This window comes from Squalius cephalus, assembly GCF_949319135.1.
Source record: "Squalius cephalus genome assembly, chromosome: 25".
NCBI lineage: Eukaryota > Metazoa > Chordata > Actinopteri > Cypriniformes > Leuciscidae > Squalius > Squalius cephalus.
In genome coordinates, this window is record NC_137146.1 from 22,428,602 (window position 1) to 22,454,543 (window position 25,942).

Genomic DNA, 25,942 nt, shown 5'->3' on the forward strand with positions numbered 1-25,942 from the left:
ATGGTTAGGGTTCGGGTTGGTAGAATAAGTTGACTTGTAGTCAACAAGTTACTTATGGTCAGTCGAATGTCTGTTGGGGGACCAACAAAATAAAATGTTAGCAGACATTATGCAGATAGTCTACTAACACTCTAATGACAGTTAGTTGACATATAGTTGCAAAGTTACTCATAGTTAGTAGAATGTCTAAAGTGGACTATCGAAATAAAGTGTTTACCAGAATAATTTTTCTGTGGCCATGAAAAACACCCTTTTCTTTGAATTAATGAATAATCAAAAGTGTTCGCTGGACTAATTGATTGTAATATTAATTTAGCTACATCAAGTTAATCAGATTGACTGATCCAAATATTAATAATTAATCATAACAATTATGATTAATTATTAATATTTCCTCTTTGAAATAATTTGTTACAACACTGAATATGTTGTTATTGTTGCATAATAGTTTACAATGTACTACAATACACTGAAATGCAAATAGTATCTGCCATTATTTGCACTTAGTTTAAATAGCATTTAATCACTTAGCCTATGCCAATGATAAATCATCAGTTGTCATACTTTTTACTGCAGTAAATATTTTTAATGTAGGTTTGTTTTTTTAAAGTATACATGCAATTCTCAGTATAAACAAACAAACAAACAAGCAATAAATAAATACTTACTATAAAACATTATATTGGTTAAGTTAGTGACAGTGGGAACCTGCCACTACACAGTATATTGATGCTATACAGGAATCTGGTGCTAAAAATATGCTAATTTAGCGGTGTTTTGAAGGAAGCATTTGAAACACATAAAACCACTGCTAGAGGAAACAGGCACTTGTGTAATTCAACTTTACTGATATAACACTTGTGACAACATCCCCATGGGACAGCATGGCAGTCTCTTCTGCGTGCAAATATATCAAAACGGTAAGAATTCTTCAAAGTATTAGAACCTCTTTATACTTCTCTCCCACACACATGATGAGCAAACCGCTGATGTTTTCAAAAATATCAAATAGTTGTGATTCCTGTGACACTCTAGGGACTTATTCCTCTGTGCACCACTATCAGAGAAAGCAAATAACTCTCACATCACAAGAGATACTCTGTAAATGATATTCATGATTCTCCAAGCCGATTCTCATACATGGCCGTCTTTCAGGTCAATGAGTTGTACAACAAATGCAAAATAACCCAAAGCTGAACCGCAGAGACACACAATTCTTGCTTTAGAATTACTGTCTTATGGTTTGTGCACTAAAAAACACCAACATTTTTACTGTTCAGGAGGAGGGTGTGTTCATATGACTAACTCTTCTAAACCCCGGTTCCACCTGACCAAGTGTCGAGGTGTCCATGAGCAAGACACCTAACCCCAGCTGCTTCCGACGAGCTGGATGGCGCCTTGCATGGCTGACACCGCCGTCGGTGTATGAATGAGTGAGTGAATGGGTGAATGTGAGGCTATATGTAAAAGCGCTTTGCTGGCCATAGGTCTGTGAAAGCGCTATATAAATGCAGTCCATTTACCAACTCCAATTCCACAACATTCCCGTCCTCCAGAGAGGAATGACTAGATTTCTACATTACCTGTATAAATGTAAGAGGTGCTTTATTAGTCACCAAAATGTTTGGGTATGTGCTAGGTGTTCTCTGTCATTTTTCTTAGTTGACCTGACTTAAAAAAAGACAATGGCCTTAAAATTCTAAGTAAAAATACTTACCTTGAATATATATTTTGCCCGAGTAAAGAGAACAAGGAATGTGCAACTAGTTCATCAAATGTGCCTAGTTGCAGCATGCCATGTAGCTCGATGTTTGCTCTGACATATATCTGGGCCTTTAGCATTTACGTTGTTGCAGTTTCTAATCTGTTTTGGTTTCTTTGGGATGTTTTTGCAAATTTTATCATCTGCCAGGCAAAAAAAATGTGACTGATCACATAGAAAGGCATGTATGAAGCACAAATGTGTGGAACAAGTTACATACCACAGTTTAACAATTAGGGTTATTTCATAACGATAAAAAAGTAATAATGATGCATGACTTAATAAGAACCACAAAAAGGAAAACATGAGGCTCAATATTCATTTGCATACTCTGAGACTGCATTTGTTTTGTTGTGGCAGTGCTCTACTTATCACGGGCACAGACATATTTCCTATAAGATTTGTGACCTCAATAAATCAACACAACTGCATATTTCACTGCATGTGGGAGAGAGAATCAAAGGCAATCATGTTGATGGAGGAATTTACTTGTATTATTTGTACTTAGAAGCATATTTTTCTGTCTGATCCCAGCACCCCCCCACACACACAAATACAAATAAATAAATAAAAAATAATAATAAAATAATAAATAAAAGCTGTCGCTTAAACAGTAGAGCGTTGGCGCTTGCAACACCAAGTTCATGAGTTCAATTCCCAGGGAAAGCAAGAACTGATAAGAATGTGAAATGTGTACCTTGAAATGCAATGTAAGTCGCTTTGGATAAAAGCGTCTGCCAAAATGCATAAATGTAAGTCAAATCACCTTTAAAAATAAACAAGACACCTTTGTCTTTTGTCAGTGCCCATATCAGAAACCCCCCGTGTGTACCTAGACACCCACAGAGAGCCAGGGCTGCTTTTAAATGCACTGTGTGCCCTGCAAACACTAACCATTAAAATGTGTTTGTTTGTCCTGTGCCTGTAATTTATTGTGGTGTTCCCACACTCTGCAGGAAGCCCAAATCCAAGCCCTAGGGAAAAACATTAAAGACATGAATAAATTCAATTTGATATCACTCCGACTTCTTTTTAACAGACATACATTAGCATCTGTATTTGGGCAGAAAGGCTCAGGAGACGAGTATAGAAAACGGCTTTATTAGAGGAGCGATAAGAATACGTCATTGGACCCTGCTGTTGATAAACTGCTTAGGAATTAGTTTCAGGAAACGTCAGGGAAAAACTCTACATTATGGAGGCCAGGAATAAAAATTAGACTTTATTGCACTGTTCTGGAGCCTGGTGGACTTTGTTGCCTTCTACTATCATAAGTATGTTCATAACTCAAATGGAACCTCAAATGTGAATGGGGTTTTTGAATATTTTACATCAGTGGTGAAACCAGAAATCAGTGAGTGGATCTTAAAATGAAGTGGACTTCTTTTCTGTCCTTACCATTGTATCACAATTTATACAATAATGACTTAAAACATAGAAATGCAAATCATTTTGAGTTTACTGTTTTGAACAACATCTGGTTATTTTTGCAGTTATTTAGTTGGTATTAAAATGACCTGGCCTGCATTGACTTGACAGTGCAATTTTACACATTCAGCATTTACTGTACTATTGTTAAATCTGGCACAAATCCTGCCTATTTTTTACTGGTTATTTTGTGTGTGTGTGTGTGTGTGTACTTGCATTTTTATTTGGCTAAACTACAATTAGTTTTTTTTATTTCTGTATACCCAACATCTTACATATTTAAATAAAAATGAACAATTTATTTAAGTAATGTTAACAAATTTACTGTATAATTTACCTTATAACAAATTATATACCCTGGTGAAAAATAAAAAAAACAAAAAAAACATGCTAAGTATACTTGCCGCCAGACTAATTATCAGTATACTCTGAGTGTGTTAATGATTAGTTAACTTGAAGTATATTTTAGTTTTAATTAAATTGTAGTAAATAATAAGTAGTAGTAAAGTAGTAAATAATAATAATAAGTGTATTTAGTGTACTAAATTGGACCAACTTCAAGTATACTTATACTTGAAGTATATGCCTGTGTAGGGACTAATTACATGCTTGATTAGTGATATTAAAGTGTACTTTATTTGTGTAACAAGTTCATTATATACCATAAATGTATTTATATATTTTGGGCGTTTTTGCCTTTTATTAGGATAGGACAGTTGCTAGTTTGCGAGTGAGTGAGTGAGTGAGTGCCCATGAGGCTCATTAATACCTTTGGCTTATTCCAAATAGCCTACTACAAATTGCATACTTTGTCTTCAATAACAACTGTACATTATTAGACAAATAAAACTTAGCTATACTTTGAACAAAATACTATTGTATAATGTATTTTGAAAGTATACTTTCAATGCATTGTTACAATGATCATTTCCAGCACACAGTTAAAATATACCTAAAATATATATTTTTAATAAAGTGCAAATAAATACACTTTTAAAAAATAAACAGGATTTTCACTTCAAGTGTATTTTTCTAAAATATATTTTTTAGAAAATATACTAAAAGTACAATTATTTTAAAGTGTGTAGTTGTATTGTGAAAATAGGTAAAAGCATGATTCTAATATACTTTTAATATATTTAAAGATCAATTTTAGTGGAAGAGAGAGACTATAAGTTTTGAATGCTTACAGCATTTCTCATAAATGCGAATTTTGTCATTGTTTTGGAACACGTCGGCTTATTCATAACCTTAAAGGGATAGTTCACTTTGAAATTAAATTTTGGTATGTTTTAGTTTTAGTTTTAGTTGTTTGGTATATGTTACCTCTTGAACACAGCGGCGTCCAAATGATCTGAGGGCGCGGGCGGGTATAGATATATACACTAGACGTCGCCTTGGCTACGGTTTCGTTCCAATGAACTGCATTAGCGAAGGCGACATCTAGTGTATATATCTATACCCTCCCGCGGGCGGGTATAGATATATACACTAGATGTCGCTTGGCTATGGTTTCGTTCCAATGAACTGCAGTAGCCAAGGCGACGTCTAGTGTATATTCTATACCCGCCCGCGCCCTCAGATCATTTGGACGCCGCTGTGTTCAAGAGGTAAAAATGATATAAATACTGTTCGTTTTCTCACACAAACCGCTCGTTTCGTGTCTTAGGCCATCAATGTGTACTTACGATGGGGAATTGTTTAATTTGGACGATGGGGAATTGTTTAAATTTGGACTCTGTGCAAGCTCTTTGAGACAGTGACCATAGACCTGCATGAAATGGCTGACAGACAAGAACAGTTTGACCTAAAAATATCAAAATTGAAACTACTGCGGAAAAAAAGACACCTACATCTTGGATGCCCTTGAGGTAAGCTAAAACATACCAACATTTTATTTCAAAGTGAACTATCCCTTTAAGGCTAACATATTCATACTAAAAGCTAAACAAATTAAATTTTGAGTATGTCTTTAGTTGGACTTCAGCACTATTTCCATAAATATGTGAATATATTTGTAGCATACTTAGCATAAAATAAATGTATTTCAGATACATTTTGGTATATTTTTTTTTCACTAGGGAAAGTTTATATCGTGATATTGCAACGCATTCTCATCCTAGGGCATCATATACTGACGCTTTTGACATTTCGTCTACATCGAACGCACATGGCACCCTTTAGCGTCAATATGACACGCACAGAGCTTTGTTTCGGTTATGGGTAGGTTTAGGTCTGGGGTAGGGTTAGGGTTAGACCGCTAGGAGGCGCCTTCTGGCCCATATCTATCTGCGTCTCATATTGACGATAAAGGGTGCCATGTGCGTTCGATGTAGACGAAATGTCAAAAGCGTCAGTATATGACGCCTTGGGATATTATGTGGTTTTCAAGTGATCCTGAAGAGCTTGATTAGCTGATTCAGGTATATTTAATTAGATTGGAGCTAAACTTTCCAGGATAGTGCTGGGTCTCTAGGAGCAGGTTTAAAGACATTTGGTTGAAAGGACTGGGATTATGATGTCCATAAACTTTATAATAGTTTGGTAAGTTATAAGAATGTTATGAATGACAGAGTGTATCAGAATTACACAGATGCCACAAAAGTAATTGTAAGCATCTCTCAAAGAACTTTCAGGTGTCCCGAATGAAAAAGAGGGTTCTCATTTCCATCAAAGCCCCGCTTGTCTCTTTGTACTGTCTTTTGCAGCAAGCTTAGCCACCCACCTGCATGATTATTTTTAGAGCTGGTCATGTCAAAAATGTAAATGATCCCTGAGAAAACATGTCCCTTGTGCTCCCACACATAAGCCCACCCAGCATTGTTTTCAGTGCAAAATCCTTTATGCAAAAATGCTTTGCATCATTCTGATTACAGCTACATCCGTGGTGTATAGGACTGCACAGTCTTTTATATAATGAGGATGAATTCTGGAATAAAAAAAAAAAGAGCAAACATTTCTAGCATTATTGTTTTTATATCAATATTTTATATATTGAGAACCTACACTGTCATACCTGGTGTTTTATGTGAAGTCAAAATCGCAGCAGCTGATTACATCAATAATGTACATCAACATCAGTAATAGTCTAATTTGTATTTACTGTATGGTAACCATTGCTGGCAGGAAAAAAGAGCTGTGGGCAACTGCAGAGGTTTGACAGCTTAGGATTTTTGCACTTCACACAGTTCAAATGAATGAGTCACAATTAAATGAGACATAGCATGAGAATCTACTTGAAAGACAGCAGAAACAATCATAATGTGGATTTGTTCCCACAGTGTAGCTTGTGTGTTGGTGTGGCTGCATGTGGCTTTAAACCACATCCAAGTGCTTGTAGATAATCTGTTTTGGAAGCTATCAATGAAATAATCCTGTCACAAGGCAATACGTTTTGCGTATTTCTGGCTACTCCAGCAATGGATATAGACATCTGTAAAAGATATGATCTTGACACACATGAATCACACATTTACACATATCAGAATCCCCATATGCATGCATCATTTAATCAGAATGTTCCATGTTTCTAACTGGTAACTTTCAGCCAGTGATGAAAAAGAAGCTGTCTTGGCTAGGAGGAGTTGGAGATGTCTACTAAACAAGCAGCCACCAAAGAACCATCAAATTGGAGCTAAAAGCAGAGCTGAATCTTATTGTGGTAGAAAAATCCATGTGCCTGGGTGTAGGATTTCAGGCTTACAGAACTATCTGCTGAGATGCTTTGTCAAAGGCTGTAAACAATCCCAACAAAATGACATACCTCAGCTTTGATAGTGAATTTGGCATTGGCTCTCATGTGTCGCGTGACAGATTGCGTCATGCTAAAGAGTCGGGTGTATCTTTTGAATGAGATATGACTCTGTGTTTACACAGCAGGATCATTCAGCAATTAAAACATAAAGTTTAACTCTGTTCTTAACATAAGGATACCGTATGGCTTCAGAGAAAGTGGAATGCAAAAACAGTCCAAAAACACTTCATATGATTCATATGATGCTGCACTAATACAATATATTATGTTCACAGTCTTGACCAAGTTGGTGGTCTCAAGGCATCAGTTAGTGCACATTGATCTTTGTTGCATCATCTGAAAATATACTATCACAAAAAGAAAATTTCATTGTTTGTTTATCCTAAAAGGTTGCATCTTGATTAAGCTAAATATAAGATTAAATTGGAAAGCTACTATAAGATACTAAGTAGATTACTACAATGAAGCCATTTAAGGGCAATGTCTTTTTGGCTATGTGCAATTATGCAATTGTATGATTTAGAATTTAATCAGTCGTGGCTTTCTAGGACAAAAAACAACTGAGAGTTTTTAAATCAGACTTTTCAAAGCTACGTATGAGAGAGGTTTGTTTAGCAAGAACTGATTTGCTAGAATGAATCAGACTTTTTAAAGCTACACATGATAGAGAGAGAGAGGGGCATTTAGGATGAACTGATTCACTAAATGAACCAAACTTTCCAAAGCAACCACTCCCAGGACGTCTAAATTTGAAGCATCGTCAAGCACCTTTAGCACCACTATTAAGTAACTAAAAATGTACATCAACGAACCAGGAACTCCATTGCTTTCAATTGCTTTTATTATGCATCAGATCAAGACCATTGATGGATTATATATTTAATTCTTTGGCTGCATTTGTTAAATTATAAATTATTTGGTTGTACTTTATTTTACACAGGGTAATTACCTAAAAAAATGGGTAAAGGTTAGGTTTAGAGGTAGGTTCAGAGTTAGTTGGGGAGAGCGGGGCACAACCTAAAACTTTTTTACTTTCTCAGTTTGTGTAAATTCACTTCGGGTTCAGAGTATTTATTTTTTCCAAAATTAATTTCACACGTCTAGTACAATTGTGTGATTTTGTTACATTAACATTTCTTGATTTACCCCAAAAGAATGGAAGTGAAATGTGACAATATGCCCCAGAGGTGTCACAGGGTCTCGAGCTGTCTCGAGTTGCGTCCGATGTGGACACAGTGGACACACTATCTGATCTGCCTATTCAAATTATAATACATAGATTAACTTTTTTTTCAGGTGGCAGCAAAATGGAGGAGTATGTATAAACTTAATTGCTTAGTTAGGGTGAATTAATGGTTATTGGGACAGTTTTTGAAATTCTGCCTTGTGTAAGCTTTCTTGCCATAAATTAAAAACATCAGCCCATTTGGGACACAACCTTTGGGTGATTGGGACAGTACATCTTATTGATTTAGGACAGATCAAGTATATGTATTGCACAAGTTTATACTTTGATATAATTTCATATTACAATTTCCTTTTTCTGTTCATCATTAGTAAGACTCCATGTTTGTTTGTGTTCAACTTTATTACTTCTGTTTACTAATCTATTCACAATTCATGCAGTATATAATTCTCTCCCCCCAAATCTCATTGAACACATTTAGTTCTCTCAGTCACACTTTATATTAGGTGTCTTTAACTTGTCAAGGTCACCAGCTCAGTCACTATCAAACACTACATTTCCCATCATCCCTCCTTCTGCTCAACCCTCACTCAGTCACACCGATCTCTATCACCTGAGTACTGATCACCACCAGCTGTCACCCATCATCTCAGTTTTAAGGACTTGCCACACACACAAACACACGTTTAATCCATTTGGATTAACGCTTACCTGAAGCATATCTACCTCCATGTTCCTGTTCCCGGTCTCGAGTTCCTCGTTCTCCTCCAGTCTCTGTGTGATCGTCCTAAAAAGAGAAAAAGGAAAGTTAATTCATTACCCATCAGTGACTGCCATTCCTCCTTTCACCATCTTCATCACTCAGCTGTCTACCTTATTGCTCATTTCCTTCCTCATTTTATATAAATAAAGAGTTTGGATTGATGGGACAGCGAATTATAGGGACACCTAATATAAAGTGTATGACCAATCTTTTCTCCCAAATTTCACTTAACACATGTAATTGAGGTAAAAGAAGGTCCAGGTCCAAGCTCCAGGTCCAAAATTCATTAAAAACATTCATGTACACTGACCCATAGTCTTAAATTGTAAATTGTCATAGCTAATATACTGCACAAACCTTTGATGGAAACATGATTATGGTGTACTTCTGCAACAAAACCAGTAAAAAATAAAATAAAAAATTGTGTAATCATATTTGTATATTTTCAGAATTGCGTTATTTTATTTCAGCAAATTCCAGCTAGTCCATGAACATTTTTTGGTTAATTAGAAGTTCCACAAAATAAAGAGTTTGGGAACCAGCAATTTACAGCATACACAATTGTTCACTATTGCAATGATTTTCTAAATGAGCAAAGCCTTTAAGCAATGTCACCATCATGCCGTCCCATCCACCCAAATTATGTTTGGGTGGATAGAATAAAACAAAAACAACAGCATGATATTGTTGAACACAATTGTTGAACACAATTGAAACATGATATTAACATTATTTTACTGATATTGTAAAACATTTTATGCGTCATATTCATGTTTCCATCAAAGATTTGTGCAATATACTGTATCAGCTATGACAGTTTTATGGCATTTTGATGAAATCTAGCTAAAGCTAATGTTGTTTTCCCTCACCTCATGTACAGTATAGTGCTGCAGTCATGAAGTCAATACCTGGAAGACTAATTCGCCCGTGATTCCCTCAAGATTTTCCCATGGAGTTTTATAATGGGGCTTTTACGATTTATGGGTAAAATAAGGTCTGTGGTAAACATAAGTCGGCGATAATTGGATTTTTGTTCTACAACGTAAATTACACTCCCATATCGAGCAGACGAGCACACACCTCTTCGTGAGTAGAGTAGACGGGTGAGTCGGATCCTCTAGACTGAGTATAACTGGAGATGGCTGGAGTTTCACAGGGAGATTTTTGGAGTATCACAACGAGATCACTTCACTTGAGTATCATAGGGATATTTCTAAGGTAAGTAGAGTGGGTAAGAGTCTGTAAACCACATTTGAGACCAGAAAAGGAGTGATTGTGAGTTGTGTGCTTTTACACGGGTCCAGATTGGAGTGCTGATGGGGAAGAGGTGTGGGTGATGGCCGAGTGAGTGCAGGTGAGGGACAGGAGGGATGCTGGGAAATGTAGCTTCTGACTAGATGACAGGAATGTTGAAGATGGGCAGATGGAGAGTGTACGTGACACTCATAAGCACTGGCAAATTAGTCTTCTTGTTTGATGTTGACCCCACCAACATGTGGTGTAGTGTGTAATGTCACACCAGTGAGGGAATTTAATTTTGATTATGAGGTCTCACAGCTAGGGCTCAGCAAAAAACAAACAAACAAAAAAAAACTTTCACTCATCAGGCAAGAAAATAAGCTCTGTAGTTATACTGTCCCATTTGACCTTATGTCCCAGTCATAAGTTCACCCCCTAGGGCTTGCTCATGTTAGTGTATAACGAATGCAAAACTGCTCTAATGAACAGGCTACCAAGATTTTGGTAACACTTTACTATAAGGTTCATTAATTAACATTTGTTAACAGTAGTTAATGCACTGTGAATTAACACGAATAAAACAATGAACAGCTGTATTTTTATAAACTATCATTAACAAAGATTAATAAATACTGTAACAAATGTATTGCTCGTTACTAGTTCATGATAGTTAATACATGTTAACCGTTAACTAATGAACATTATTGCAAAGTGTTGCCAAGATTTTCATAGACTGCAGTATGATTATGGTCCATGTTCTAACAGTTAAAAGTTTGGACACTTGACTCAATTTTTGCTTCTCATTATCTTAATGTTGGCTACTGTTAAAGTTTTGCTGTTAAAGTCTAGTTTCCCTAGCTGGCTGTTAATTAGTTGCCACACAACTGTTTCTGTTCTCCTCGATTATGTTCCCTGCTGTATTTGAGTTATTTCTGTTCAATGTTCGTTATCGTCTAAGTCAACGTGGTTGGCAAGAAACATTCAGGAGATCACAGGAGAATAAATAACACTTTATTAATTACTGTTTTTGTTCTCCATCTCTTTTGTTGTGTGCTTCATTACAGCCACAAGTGACAGAATACTGGACCAAGAGTATATTTCTTTTTCTCCATTTTTAGACAGAAACATTTTAGTTACAAAATTTTAGTTACTAGTGGATTATGAGGGCATGGAGGAAAACCCCACCCACATTCCCACCATTGAGGGTGAGCTGCAGCTGGCTTCTGCAAATTTTTATGGTGATTTAGAAGAGGATATTTCTCTGATTCTCCCATCCCTGCTGGTCCTGACTAACTCAAAGTCTCCTATGCCCCCACTGGTTCTGCACTGCTCAAAGTCTACTGTGCCCCAGATGGTTGCACCCAACTTGAAGTTTCCTGTGCCCCCGCTGGTTCTGCCCAGCTTGCTGCCCAGCTTGAAGTCCCGCCTTGGTCAGACGTCAGGCCTTACAGGCCTTCAGCTACGCTTTGTCCCTTCGGCTCCGTCAGGCTCCACTTTCCCTTTGGCTTTGCATTGGCCCTCAGTCCCACCGACTCCACCTTAGTCCTTTGGCAACCTGGCTCCACCTCGGACACTCGTCACTGTGGCTCTGCCTTGGTCTCATAAGCCATTGGTGTCGTTTGGTCCCATCTGCTTCGCCTTGGGCTCCACAACCATCGGCTACATCTGCGTCAGTCATCCCCATGGTGTTGACAGCCCAATCACCACCATGGATCCTCGACTCCTTCATGGGCCTTCGTCCTGGCTGCGGTCTGGGTCCTCGCCTGGCTACTCCGCTTCCCTGGCTCCTCCCACCGTCATCACCACCCTAGTTTCTTCTGCCACCATCTCCTGTTGTTTCCTGCCCTTCTTTACAACCACACATGACAGTAAAAAGTTATTGTCTCCGAAAAGAAAGAATAGATTCTGAACTGCTGAAACCAGTAATCAACAATTCCAGTTTCACTTCCAGTTCCATACCTACTCAACAATGTAACAAATTTACATTATGGTCTTCATTGGTTGCCCGCAAAACGATGTTTACTTCGACCTACCCTCGAACACTGTAGTTGTAGCTGAGGCCTGGAAAAGTTTGGTCCGTGTTGTCATCATGTCGAGAGGATGCTGTTTTCAGCACAGCAAATCCACTATGCGTGCATTTCAAAATTATGAGGACCTGCGGTGGAATTGGTACAAAACAAATGACACATTGTGTATCACTTTGTATCACTGTGAATCAAGTGCTGAGGAAGCCTTCAGAGCTGAAATACAGATATGTTAATAGGCGTATTATTTCCAACACACTCTGTAAGCGGTAGACCAATTACCACAGACTGGGCTATCTGACCAATCAGAGCAGAGTAGGCTCGTGGAAATTAGGGGTTTAGAGAGACTGAATCTTCGAACAACCGTTTTCAGACTCTTTGAGAAATTAGATGATGTACAATGTATATTACAAGAAAATGAAAGTGTTTTTTGACATTGGATGCATGCAAACCTATTGTAGTAGGCCTCCAAATCAAAATTAGGAACCTTTAAAATATCATAATAGGGGCTTATTAAATGCTTGATGTTAGTTAGATAAATAATAAATCTATATAATAAATTTGATTTTCTTTACTAAATGAAAACAATAGTTGGATTGGATAGTATGTCATTTTTATTGCATTCACTTTGTGTTCTTTATTATTATAACATGTGGAAAATAAGTTATGATTAGGTGCATCCAAATGTTTGATTTATAGTGTATGTGTAATTTGAGTACATAAATGATAAGTAGTACACATGCGGTGTGAGATGTGTGGTTTAAACAGAGGAGCTCTCATTTCTTCTGTCATCAGCATGTGTTTCTGCTTAAGCAGTGGAGAAACTGCAGTGATGCGGACTATGGTCATTTATCATCCACTGGTTGTTGTATAATTTAACCCCTCCTCCCCTGCATTCCCACTGTCATCCATCAGCGTTACAGTAGTGATGACACCCTGATGTGATTTCAATATCACATCCAAAAACTGCTGAACCTTAAAAGTGGCTAGATAAGAGGAAGAGGAGGAAGAGGATGAAAGGAGAGATAGATAGAGGAAAGACTGGCCTGGGGGATCTTCATTGTCTGCTGTAGATCTTCTTGATGTATTCACTTAAGTGCTGTTTCACTTGCAGAGTTGCATGGGAATTATTTGTTGACTTGCATTTTTAGAAGAACAAAAAGTCAAAGTTCCATCACAGAAATGAGATGCATGAAATACGATACGCTCTTTTTGATTAAACGAGTGACAGAGGGTGAAATTAGTTTCTCAACGCACATACTGTAGACTCACTTTCTCTCTCTTTTTGTCAGTTTTAGCAGTTTCTCCATCGTCTTCATATTTATTTTATTACCATACACACAAACACAAATTAAAACACCATTATACTGTTAACCAGATTTTCATTTAATGTAAATAATGCTGGAACATAGCGAAATATTAATATATAATAATATTAATAAAAATAAATAATATATATATTTTTTCAACATTTAACTTTCAGCAACAGAATACGTTTCTCATGCAGCTTTTCTATTTTACTTATATTCAGATTTCTTAAGTTGAACAAACAAGAGCATTCAAGATTTCACCCTCTCCCCATCACTTTACTGAAATTGAAACTTTATTTATTTTTATTTAAGTAACTTGTTGTCTTGTGATTTCATAATGAGTTTGTGGTTTTGTAATGTAAATTGGTGTTTATGTTATTCCCACAATAAATGGACAAAACACATCACTAAAAGTAATGAACTTGAACCATTTCATTTTAAATGATTCAATAAAATGCCCATTATGCTATTTTAAAATTTGCTAATTTTGTTTGGAGGTTGGGTTTGCAATGGGTTTACATGCATCCAAGCTCAAAAATACTTAACTTTTCTCATAATTTACATTGCAAATCACCTCATTCTTCAATGAGTCTGAAAATGGTTTGTTTACCATATATGAATTTCAGCTCTGAAGGCTTCCTCAGCGCTTGATACACAGTGATATGATGATGAAGTCGTTTTTTTCTGTACCAATTCCAGTGCGAGTCCTGATCCTTTGGAAGTGCATCCAAAGTGGATTCGCAACGCCAGCATCTTCTAAACAGACTCTTCCAGGCCTCAGCTAAGCTACAACAGTGTACGAGGGCAGCTTAAAGTAGACGCATTTTGTGAGTAGCCATTTAAAACCATAGGCTGGCATTATGCAAATGTATCACATTGTTACGTATGTATGTAACAGGAAGTGAGACTAGCATTGCTGATGACTCATTTCAGCAGTCTCAACAGAATCAATACTTTCAGTCCTGATTTGGTGTCTTTAATTACTATGTACTAACATTTAAATGAATCATTTGATACAATGCACTTATTATGGACATACATGTTTTTACATTGCACTTATATTATTATAATTACCTGTCAATTGGTTTTGATTTCTGTTCTGTTCTGTTTGATTATTCTGTTAATTAGTACAGTTCTGTCTTCTTCCGCCCCCCGCATGTTTGTTTCTATAGTTTCTGATTGTTTGTTAGTTCAGATCGGGTTTGTCTTGTTAATTTGCTCTTAAGTTCTGTCTATTTAAACCCTGTGTTCTGTCTTGTTCTTTGTCAGTTCTTATCGTTGCATTAAGTTTGTTGTTCTGTTCCCGTTCCTGCTCTTGAGAATCCGGAGTTCTTTTTAAGGTTTTGATTTTGTTTAATAAAAGACTGCTGCAATGAGATCCTGCTTCCTCAATTGCTGCAGCCAATTGTAACAGAAGAACTGACCGCACTAATGGATCTAGCAGCAGTTTTCCCGCCTGGAGTTCGTCTGGAGGATCACACCCAAGACTTCCTGGACCTTGCTAGTCCCTCATAGTTTTTTTATTAGACCAGCCTCAATGAACCACTTAAATCACTCCTCTTCTGTGATGATCCTCGAGGGTCGATGGTGGACTTTGTTAAATGGGCATTGCTACTAAGCGGATCAATCTTAACGGTGAGGGAGGTAGTCGAGGAAACGCCTGAGCCCTCGGTCAAGATGGCCTTCATGCCTGGGCGCCCACCCCTGTGAAGTCTTTGCAGCGTGAGGACACACCTTCCGGGAGGGGGGCATACTGTCACATTGTCAATTTGTTTTGATTTAAACCCTGTGTTCTGTCTTGTTCTTTGTCAGTTCTTATAGTTGCATTAAGTTGGTTGTTCTGTTCTCATTCATGCTCTTGAGAATCTTTGTAAGGTTTTGATTTTGTTTAATAAAAAACTGCTGCAATAAGATCCTGCTGCCTCCATTGCTGCAACCAATTGTAACAACATGTAATTACATCTGTAATAAATTTCCATAATTATAGCTATAATTACAATGTTGACCCATCCCTTCCCATTTAATCCACCACTAAACCTATCCTTACCATTAAACCCATCCCAAACCTTACCCGTATCCCACCTCATCATCAACACAATAATTAACACAATATTTGTTGTGCACTTAGACCTTTAAAACTTTGCAGACCTTTTACATTCACAAACAGCTATATTGCACAATGCATGAAAGGTAATAATAAAAATAGGGGCACTTTAAGAGATGCGGGTCAAAGTAATTTGTTCTTAAATTGCCTGTTTTTGCAGGGTTTGGAAATAAAGGTCTCTGACACTGTTAAAGAAAGAAATAATTAAATAATAAAATGAAGTTCTATGAACACCTTTTTCACAATTATGTTTCACAATCACAAGCAAGCGTGGAAATAAGGTGATGTGTGTTTAAATATTGTGCAAAAAAATACATATCACAAGCGGCATTTCAAAGGGCAGTCTGATAAGATAATGTTGGGCTTGTGGTTCTGGAAAACTCTTTTAGAATATCTCAGCTATTTATAATGTAATTTATGCAAGTGGGCTGAAATGCTATGGCTCATCACAGAGAAGGAAGTTTTCAAATAAGCTCTTCTGTCACAGAGTGCCACTTCCAGTGCTTATGAAGTGCGCAGTGCTCTCTGATTAATTTTTAGGACATGCAGTGACTATGAAGGAAGGACTTAGTTTGATGAACCAACAAACTTACCGCAGTGAGGGATATTGAGGGAAGGAAATGCCAGAGGGATAATGTAATGCTTTCATAAGGGTCTGGTGAATCACCAGAATACTTATTTTATACTTTATGCTTTAGATGAAGAATAAATATTATCAAGAAAAGTTTTAAAAAGTGTAAAGGTTATTTAGGTCTCATGTTGAATAATTAGGCAGTTTGAGGAGAGATTTTAGGTATACTGCTGGCCTTGCTGAGGTATAGTTGCTAGACAGTTGCTAAACTGTTCTGTGTGGTTGCTTGTTTGGCTAACACTTTATCTGATATTCCACTTTAGACACTCACTATAAGTAACTTTGCAACTATGTGTCAACTACCAGTCATTAAGAGTATTAGTAGACTGTCTACTTAATATCATTAACACTTTATCATGATGGCCCCTCCAACAGGCATTCTACTGAATAAGTAACTTTGCAAGTACATCAGCTTATTCTACTAACGCGAACCTAGCACCTAACCATAACCCAACAGTCTACTAACAGTCTACTAATACTCTAATGTTAGTTAGCTGACATGTAGTTGCAAAGTTACTTATAGTTAGTAAAATGTCTAAAGTGGACTATTGAAATAAAGTGTAAGGTTGTTATTATTGTTAATGAAAACCGAGCCATTTTAAAGCTGTTGCACATTAATTTTGGCAGTACAAAAATTCTAAAACTGAAATAAAAACAAAAATAAACTGAAAATAGAAAACTCTGCAAAATTGGTATTATAGTCTTAAGAGACTGAAGGACTGCAGAGTTTGGTGGATGCTTGTTAAGCTATTGTTTATAGTCATTTTTTAGATTAAAAAGTTAAAAAAGCAAAAAACATCACATATGTTTATATAAAGTGTAAAGAAATTGTGTTTTAAACACTAGTCTTCACTTTAAGTTATTGGGTGTGGAGGATGTTGCATTAACAGTTCCAAGGTCTCATGAATTTAAGTTAATTTTCCTTGTGCTCCTGAAGCACTGACATGTAATTTACACTGATGCAACTTTAATATCCTCCCTGCAAGTAAATGCTGAATCAGTATAGAAACACATCTGCCTTGCTGGAGTGAACATTGTAGATCTGAATGAATCTTCCGTCTTAGAGTCACATCCCTGAGTAGTGGAGTGTGAAAAAAACCTGATTGTGACGCAGGTTGGAAGTAATGAAATATTAACTGTTTAATATTGGTAAGCGATTGGGATCACTATATCCATCTGGCCCCTGGGAAAGAAATTTTGGGGAGTTCAACGGTCATGTGAATTTCACCCTGACAGTGTACTAATCTAAAATGATATCAACTACCCCAGACACCCTCCACCACAGCGCAGATTTCTATGCATTTCAAATGACTTCCCATTGTCAGACATCAGTAGCCATTTAAGGGTTTGTGTGCATGCTGGAAAGCTGTTGGCTTATATATCCACGCTATAGTCCAATCACAAAGTTGTTTGGCATAGGCCCTATCCTTAGTCCAGGTCTTGAGGTATGCTGGCAAGTCCTGAAGATGAAGGCAGGGCCGGAGCCAACCCCTGGACGGATAGATAGGGATGGAGGGGAACTATGGTGAATTCAGGTTGATTGGGACACTTTTGGAAAAGTGTCCTAATCAACCTGAATTCAGTAGGGATGGACAAAGGAGCCTGGTGGAGCCAAAGGGGTGGTGGGTCCAGGCACAGCCAGACACCCAGAAGTTTGTGGCGGAGGCAGAGTGACAACTGACCGAGGCTGAGCCGGAGGAGTCCGAGGGCTGACCGACCATGGTGAAGCCGAGGGGGAGCAGGGCCGAGGGGGAGCCGACGGGCTGACAGGCTGAGGTGAAGCTGGGGAATCTGTAACACCGTGCCGAGCTGGGGATCGGGAAGCCAAAAACAGAGCCGGAGAATTGCATGGAGTTAGCGGTGGGGGCAAAGCTGAGGAGCTGGTCGACACCAGCAAAGACGGCAGATCCAGGGTGTTGGACGGAACCAGCAGAGGAGAAGGAACCAAGGAGTTGGGCGGGAACATTGGTGGATCCGTGGACCACAGGTCTATAAGACAATCGGTCACAAGACACATGAGAGCCAATGCCATTTTACAATCATAGCTGATGTAATGATGCAATTGGTCACGTAAGCTGACGTAACGTTTCTTCAGGCGCAATTTTTGAATGTGTGCATAATATGTACGTGGATGGAAATAGAAACGGTGATCGCTTTTGGGACTTTTCTTCACAAAAATCATTCGTTTGGCCTCAGAACACTTGGAATATTTGTACTTTTTTAATAATAATACAATAATAATAATTGTGCCTGTAGTCGTATCTGCCTGTTATATTCTGTGTTTTATATCATATAATATGCAAATGGTTTAGGGGTGGGTTGGGGTGGGGTTGGGTTACATGTTCAAACTTTTCTTTAATGGCATAAATAAATTAAGAATCACACTTCAACATGTCATAATGGCAAAATTATAACCCAGTATAACATTTCATCACAACGATAACATTCCCATGCCCAAAGCATCTGTGTATGACGCCAAAGGTTTCTCATTGAAATCAATGGAGTACACTGCGCGTCAAAAAATGAAGCTAAAGGGGTACCCTGCGCGTTAAAAAGTGACGGAGTGGGGTCCTGACCAAGTGTCAATATGTGATGAGTTGGGAGTGAGAACGTGTTGGTTGGTAAGTCCATATTTTGTCAGTCAGTTCTTCTGTAACAGTAGTCCACAGGTACAAAGACAAAGAAGATACAGGCAGTAGATGAACAATAGGCAGTTTTTATTAACGATGCAAAACAACATATGAGAATGGCTAACTACATAAACCATAAACGAGAACCGACAAAGGAAAGATCATAACACGGACTAAATACAAGCAAACATAACAAAAGACAAGTGCAAATATTAAAGCTGCAGTCCGTAACTTTTTTTGTTGCGTGACTCGTCATAGACATAAACAGAGAGAAGTAGCTCCAGCTACAATGTTCTTCCGCAAGACGCATGCAGTTCTGCTTAACCGCTAGAGACGGAGAGTGTGAGTAGGAGCTGTCCATGAGCTAGGAGCAGGAGCAACTTTATGATTCTCTATGGGCTTCTCCCTTGACTTTATCGGACTTTATGCCTCCACATCCCCCCGATTGACTGTGAGCTTCTCTTCCTGTCTCTACGGTAATTTCCAGCGAGTCGCGTGGTTATGACGTAATCGTTAGCATACTTTTACAAAAACTGCTTCTATGGGGCCATAACGTAAGATACAAGGTAATGGAGCCTTTTATACATTGTCGTGTTTCTTTAGAAATAAACCATGGACAAATGGAGTCTTTAAACGCCTCAGATGTAAAGTTATTCGCTGTCAAAGTGACGCCAAAATGAATGGGAGTCAATGGGATGCTAACAGCAGGTGAAGGATTGTTAGCCAATGGCGGCTCCCGGTGGTGGTACGGAAATCGAGCGCTCAATTACCCCCCTGAGGAAAACGAAACAAAACAGAGCAGGGAAACAGGAACTAAAGGAAACAAAACAGAATATCAAAATAAGAGTCCATAATCATGACAATAGGTAGTTTTGAGCTTATTTCTTCCACACCAGAGGACAAGTAGAGTCAGTTATTTCTACCTGATCTGAGCCTTAAAAATTACTCTCATTAGTGTAAAAAATATAGTCAGACTGTTTCAGTAATATGAAAGTCAGCATGAAATGTTTGAAACACGTTTTACTTTCGCAATGTGAAATATTTCCAGGTGAAACGGGATATGCAACAATAAAACGTGTGCAAAACCTTTTAAATGGAAAACTAATAGCAAATAATAGCAAAAATAGCAAAGCATGTTTCATGTTCTTAACTTTTCCTCATTTCTTTAAAGAAATCTTCCTTTTCAGGTCTTCAGAGTGAAGCCAGGTCTGCTCGCACAGCAGGAAGTCCAGAGTGAACGCTAACAGTGGTTGATGCTAAGAAAAGCCAATCCAGTCTGGGAGCCTCTGAGTCAGCGTGAACTCTGCATTTCCCTGTTCCTTGGTGAAGATGGAAGCAACCGCAATCGTACTCTCCACGGAGAATTCTGATTAACGCTCCGTTTGTGTTTGTATGCCACAAGCAGCCAGTGGGCAGGGATGGGAGTCTTTTAACGAATGCAAATGGAAGTCTATTCTTGAAGATGCACTGCCCACCAGAGAGTTGTGTTTTGGTTATGGGGATGATTTGATGTTTTTGCCCATATGCATTAATGCATTAAATGAGATTATAATTTTTAATGAAACAGTTATATAATCAGGCATGACTATGTTTTAGTGTAGTGTTCCTAGCATTAAAGATTCAATTGTAATACTTTTAATAATAATAATAACTTGTAACTGATTTCCATTAAAGGAAAAAATTATGAAAAGGTTTGAGGTTAAATACAATATGTGTAATATTGAAGTGTTGTGGATACACTTGCAAAACAAATCATCCCATAGACTTTCATTGTAAGTGTGTTACTGTACATGTGATTTTACAAGCTGAGAAAGGAGATAAAATTAGTCTTCTGCAATAATTTGACAATATGTGTGCCAGTTTAATAGAGATGAGGTTGTATTTAACCTGGAATATTCTTTTCAAAGAAAATACCTTTAGTGTAACCTTAAACAGTAAACAGAGAAGCATTGCATTCAATAGTATGACATAAAAGTTTGTGTCTTAAAGTCAACAAGAAACCAGTTCACAATCCTGTGTATTTCCACAATCTGATGAAACAGAGTATGATTTTGAAATTATTAGATTTTTTTTTAAAAAAGTGGACATTGAGCAAAGTTTTTGGAGTGTTGCATTTTGATAAAAAAAAAAGAAAAAAAAAAAGAATTGTTCATAATAAGACAAGGAATGTGGTGGGTGGATGGATGGGATGTGTTCGAAATGGCATCCTATCATACTACTCTTACTATTTCTGAAGTATCCAGCATGTATACTGTGTATAGTATGCAAATTATTCTGTCTGCATGGAATACCCGGATGATCTATATATGGAAGCTATGTTCGGAATGGTATACAGTGGTGGTCAAAATTGATGGCACCCCTGATAAATATGATAAAAAAATGGCTGTAAAAAATAAATCTGCATCGTTTATCCTTTTGATCTTTCCTTCAAAAAATTCACAAAAATCTAACCTTTCATTGAAGTAAAAGAATTGAAAGTAGGGGGTAAATCACATTATGAAATAAATGTTTTTCTCCAAAACACGCTGGCCATAATTGTTGGCACCCCTAGAATTTTTTATGAGAAAAATATCTCTGAAGTATATTCCCATTAATATTTACCTTTTTTAGCACACCAGGGTGACTAGGAACATGAAATTGTCCAGCTATGACTTCTTGTTTCACAGGAGTTTATATATGAGGAAACACAAAGGCCAAATTCCCTGAATCATCCATCACAATGAGTAAAACCAAAGAATATAGTTCTGATGTGCAGCAAAAGATTGTTGAGCTTCACAAAATAGAAAGTGGCTGTAAGAAAATATCTAAAGAATTGAAAATCCCCATTTTGACCATCAGGGCAATAATTAAGAAGTTATAATCAACTAAAAATGTTACGAATCTGCCAGGAAGAGGGTGTGTGTCTATATTGTCTTAATGGACGGTGAGGAGGATAGTTTGAGTGGCCAAAGACTCTTCAATAATCACAGATGGAGAATTGCAGAGATTAGTTGAGTCTTGAGGGTCAGAAAGCCTAAAAAAATATATCAAACAACCCCTACATCACCACATGTTGTTTGGGAGGGTTTCAAGAAAAATGCTTCTCGCTCCTCCAAAAATAAACTCCAGCATATTCAGTTGTCAGACACGACTGGATCTTCAAAAGGGACCAGATTCTGTGGTCAGATGAAACTAAAAAAAGGGCTTTTTGGCAGCAAACCCAGCAGATGTGTTTGGTGCACACAGGGATAAAAAGTACCCCATGCCTACGGTTAAATATACTGCTGGATCTTATATGTTGTGGGCCTATTTATTTGCTGGAGGTCCTGGACATCTTGTTCAGATACATGGTATTATGGATTCTAGCAAATACAAACAGATAAAAAATCAAAACCTGACGGCCTCTGCTAGAAATCTTATAATGGGCCGTGGTTGGATCTTCCATCAGGACAACGGTCCAAAACAAACATCAAAATCAACACAAAAATGGGTAACTGAGCACAAAATGAAGCTTCTGCCATGACCGTCCCAGTCCCCTGACCTGATGAGTGGAGTGAACTGAAGAGAAGAAGCACCAACATGAACTTGTGAATCTGAAGGATCTGGAGAGATCCTGTATGGAGGAATGGTCTCTGATCTCTTGTCAGGTGTTCTCCAAACTCATCAGGCATTATAGGAGAAGACTCAGAGCTGTTATCTTGGCAAAAGGAGGTTGCAAAAAGTATTTAATAACAGGGTGCCAACAATTATGGCCAGCGTGTTTTGGAGAAAAACATTTATTTCATAATGTGATTTACCCCCACTTTCAATTCTTTTACTTCAATGAAAGGTTAGATTTTTGTGAATTTTTTGAATGAAATATCAAAAGGATAAACAATGCAGATTTATTTTTTACAGCTATTTTTTATCATATTTATCAGGGGTGCCATCAATTTTGACCACCACTGTATTACCATACAACTCCTACTATACTGCAGTATGCAATGTGTATACTGCGAATAGTATTTTAATTTTATGTTCGCATGTATGCATTATGCATTTGCTGAAATCTGATATATGCATCGGAGGACACTGCATAGGATACTTTCTCCCAAAACGCAATGCACTCCACGTGACCTTTCATCCTCGTAAAGACTGTGGCGTAAGTGAACTGGAAGCGGGAAATAATTATAAATGTAAGACTTTTATAAGTACACATATATTTAAATTTCATAAATCATACGCACTTTTTCCGATCAAGTCAAATCAAGTCACCTTTATTTATATGGCGCTTTATACAATACAGATTTCTAAGCAGCTTTACAGTGATAAACAGGAAAATAATAGGGACTTTAAGCAGCAGCTGTGGATGGAACGGGGATGAGAACGTTCTTATCATGATTCTGCCTTCTAGTCTTTGATTTTCCCTGGTCTTGAGGCAGGATCATGACAGACCCATGTTTTATGTTCACACACATGGCCTTTTGCTGGGCCATGTGCTTGTGTTGTCTCGTTCCTCGCCCCGCCCCCTTGTTATCCTCGTTTAGTCTCTATTGCTTTACCCTTGTCACCTGTTTCCCTCATTAGTTTCTCCCTATTTAATCCCCTTGTGTTTGCTGTCCTGGGCCGGTTCATTGTCATTCATTGTGTGAAACTATCTGTGAGTAGTACCTGTTGAAAGTCTTGTCTAGAAAGAAGAGTTTGATCCTGTCTTAGCTGTTAGTTTATTGTCTTGTTTTTTGTCTTAGTCTAGTCTTGTTAGTCTAAAATAGTCCATCCTGTCTTGTTTTGCCCCCTCGTGGGTTTTGTTTTCTGTTTTTGTCATTAATAAACCTTGTGTGAAGTATTTACTGTCTGCGATTGGGTTCATCTCCGCATCACCATAACAGTTCTGGTGTTCTATTGCGCATGCGCGGCTTAAACTGCTACTTTTTGACGTTCTACTGTAACAGTCTACGGGAGAACAGTTGATTTGCAGTAGTCGTTAATACGTTACAGTTTAGATAAGTAAATATAATATTTTATTGTTATGTGGCATTTTAATTGTATCTGTATATAATTCAATGCCAAATGCAACCATTCTTTTGGTTTTTAAATGACATTTTTTGTATTTTTTTTAAAGTATTAAACATTCCATTACGCCGAACACTATAACGGAGACATGTTTCGAAACAGGCGGAGACGACAGCATGGAATAAAGCCAGCCTCCTACGTTTCTGTCGCTGCCTCAGAACATGCAGTAGTCCAGAGTGGACGCCTTCATGTTGCTGTTGTTGTTGGCATATGCCTACCAATGCAACGTCATTGCATAGAAACCAATGCAGATATTCCGTAAAAATGAAAGCGTTGCATGGACACATAAATCGGATCTGAACATTTGCGATACACGGTGTGAACAGTCAATAATTTTAGATCAGATTCCGATCGGATACACAAATAATCGCATTTGGACTGACAGTGTGAATGTAGCCTCAGACTATTTAGACCATTACGCTCAATATAAACAAATCTTTCTCAGTTAACCAGAGACAAAAGTGTCCCAAAATAAATAATAGTAATGGTTTATGATCTGGCTTGGAAAAGAACCATATATTAGCATATCATTATAGGCATATAACTGAAGTATTCTACACAGCAAAAAGTGAGTGGATGGTCCTGTAAGGAGCTACAGTATATTGTTATCTGAAGCCTTAAAATGAGCTAACCTAATGTAGTAATTTGATTCAAACATGATAATTTTATGTTACCACATTAAGCAAATTTTTTTTTTTCAGTATACATTTTTTTGGTGAACAAAATAAAATTTAATCAACTGTTTTTTAATGGGTAAGATAAAAACCGTTGGTGAGGACAGTCAAAAGGTAGAACATTTTAACTCAGGTTTGCACATAAAAAATAATGGTTAGCACATTTCTTTGAACAAAATACAATAAAATGGCTATTCCAGAAAAGTATGCAGGTTTGAGAGGTGGCGTCCCGACAAATCTCACGAGAATCACGACTTGCTTTACGGCACAACGTCACATACATCAACAACATATGAAGCAGCCTCTATGGAAGACACTAGCACGCATTTCAGACGACGAAGATAACGTAAACGTGGTCGAAGTGTGCAGAGGCGGCTCTGCGTGAGTGGTATTTACGACAGTAACGTTAAATACAAGTACTCCACAGCAACTCTAGGGGTCGCTGTTTGAGAAAAATGGAAACTGCATAGTGTGCCTTTAAAGAGCAAAATGGTCCCACAGAGCTCCTCTCATGGTTCAAGAGAGAGCTGTTCCAATGCAGCAGTACGACTCAACAGCCACTGCTCTGTGTAAAGTGCAGGGCAGGCTTTCTACAATACATCAAAGCCTTTAAAAGAGACTGATTGATTAAAAGAGAGAGTGGGTGGCGCTCCTCTCCAAAGCTTTCTGAAAATGGGCTTTCAGCTGAGACATACTCCATAGCACCACAGATAAATATTTGCCTTCATGAAGGTATTGGAGGAAAGCACATTGCATTGGCTTATCTTCTTATAGTAAAGGTTTTATAACAAGACACCCTGGAATACTTGATTCCGAGCATTCTGGGGTTAATGACAGCTCAGCTGTTTAACTGATCGTTATCCTGGACATTCTTTTTTTGTATGTTTTCCGTATCACTCCAAAGTCTCTTTATAGAGACATACTAATCTCAACTCAAATTACAATAAATAAATATATAAATAAATAAATATATGGATGGATGGATGGATGGATGGATGGACCGTGTTGATGTACAATAGCTAAAAAACTTACTTTAAAAACATTAACATAATTGAATTAGATGAAACTATTTTCGTACATTTCTCTTCACACGTGCCCTATGCACAGGTATAGTTCATTACAACATAACATGAAAGTGTGCAAATGCTTTTTCTCTTAATTTTGAATAATTATTGTTTATTGTTTAAATACAGTTCTAACCCTAACCATGACCTTACAAACATACACTCACCAGCCACTTTATTAGGTACACCTGTTCAACTGTTTGTTAACGCAAATATCTTATCATCCAATCACATAGCAGCAACTCAGTGCATTTAGGCACGTAGACATGGTCAAAATAATCTACTGGAGTCCAAACTGAGCATCAGAATGGGGAAGAACGGTGATTTAAGTGACTTTGAACG